Source organism: Rhagoletis zephyria, unplaced genomic scaffold, assembly GCF_001687245.7.
Source record: "Rhagoletis zephyria isolate East Lansing unplaced genomic scaffold, Rhagoletis_zephyria_1.1 Rzeph_scaffold_05298, whole genome shotgun sequence".
Classification (NCBI taxonomy): Eukaryota; Metazoa; Arthropoda; class Insecta; order Diptera; family Tephritidae; genus Rhagoletis; species Rhagoletis zephyria.
In genome coordinates, this window is record NW_016162381.1 from 35,132 (window position 1) to 37,336 (window position 2,205).

Consider the following 2,205-nt stretch of genomic DNA (forward strand, 5'->3'; position numbering starts at 1 on the left):
TTTGTACTGGAAGAGACTTAATTAATTATCGAAATAAAAGATCGACTTTGTAAACTGACTAGAGAAGGAATTTAAAATTATACAATTTTAAATTTCATATTTTTGTTTTTGTATTACAAAGTTTTATGTGGCTATCGTTAAAATAATGAAAATAATAGATAAAAAAAAATTTTATAATTATTTTTTAAATTTTACCATGTTAGAAATCATATTTATTCATATTAAAGTTGTGGAAAATTTTAACATTTTCCATATTTTTTGCCCAGCTTGACATTTTTTCAACTCTAAGTGACAATACCAAAAAAATATAAATTTTTAAATTTGGCTTTGAAAAACAATAAGTGGTTTAAAAAAATAAATAGAATCTGCAAAATTCGAAGGTATACATATTTTTGACGTTGACTGTAAATGCTGCCGGTAGGAAAATGGCATCAAAGGATATAAAAATACAATTTCGACACGATTTGCCTCTGCAATGCACCTCAATTGCGCCAATAAAAAAAAGTATGTATAAGCCTTCATATAACGGATACATTTCTGCAAATCCTACAAACTGCAGAAAGTTAAAAATGCTATATGTGCCGCCTTTTGACAACAATGAGCTTAGACTAGTCTCTCGTTCTTTTCAGACGGCCTCACACTCAATGAATAGCTGCAATTGGGCCTTAGCTAGTAAACATTTGTAAATATGTACATTAGGGTGCATTACTAAAAAAATTTGCGGGTTTTCAACCGGAATTATAGAATTTATTATATTTACGATTTCTACCAAAATAATTCGGAAATACATTAGATTTACATGAGCCAGACCGATTTCAAAGTACCTTTAAAAATCACATTATGGTGATTCCGTTGATATTTTTTTTAAATTTTTATCGTCTGAGGTAATTTTTTAGAAAAAATATTTTTAAAAACTAATTCCATATATAAAAACTCGAATTTTGTCTTTTTTTTCAAATGAGTCCAGCTCACGCAACTCTTAATATTTTTCCGAAACACTTTATAAATATATGATAAATTTCAGATTTCCGATGGACAAACAGTACCAATTTTTTTTTTTTTTTTGTTTAGAGGGTGATGCATCCTAATGTGCTATACTTACGGTGACCATTAGTAGCGCTTTTGGAGGTACAAAGCTGTTTTTGAGAAAATTGTCCCAGTGAAAATTTTTTTAAAGTCGGGACGTATAAGTGTTTTTCATATTTGTACCGATTAAATCCCAATTTTCATTTACTAATTTAACAAGAGTCTTTCTAAAATACCTAAAATTTTTTTCAAAATTCTGAATAAAAAGTTTGAAATTTTTAGGAGAGTTTGGTAAAAATTATTGGTTTTTTGTAATTTTCGCACACAGTTTGATGTGGATTTATATGGTGCTTCTTATATAATGCGCTAGACTTAAAAAAAAAAAAAATTTTTAATGTGTGGTCAAAATAAGAAATTTCTATTATTTCTCCCACCACTGTACTTACAATTTCAAATTTGAACACGTTCGTAGGCAGTACGAAGGAGAGATATCATAATCATAGTCGAATAGGAATCAATTAGTAAAACAAAATTCATGATAACTATCCAATTTCATGGCTTTGCAAATTTAAAAAGAAAAAAATTTGAACCTTTCTCCCTAAATTTCATTTTGAAAAAATCTTGTTAAGGCGTCTTAGTGTAAGAGATAGTTGTATAAGGGTTAATATTTAGCACTATATTTGCCAAAAATATGTTGATAATATTTATGTATTTTCAAAAAAAAACAAAAAAAAAAAATTATATCATTATATTTTTTGTTGCAGATTTTTCACATTTGCTATGACCTAAATACATATATAGGTACACAGATATTTTTGATTGATTCACATGCATACGTATTACGCAGTTAAAAGCATTGCTTATAAAGAATTGCATACCTTAAGTGCATTGGAACAAACTTTCAATCAAAACGTCATTTCCTCCAGCAAAAGAAATCATTATGTTGCTGACGTTGAAGGCCAATATATTTTAGGTAAGTGCATATATATTTGCATGTAATTAAATATGTAGATATGTATATAGGCATATTTAATTGCATCTATTATACATATACGCTGTAGACCAACATTTATTAAGTTATTTTAATATGGCTACTGCTGCGTTTTCACGAAAAAATCCTATCACAAATTTTTTGTACCAAAATCTCATTTTACAAATATTTTAAATATTGTTTTTTTT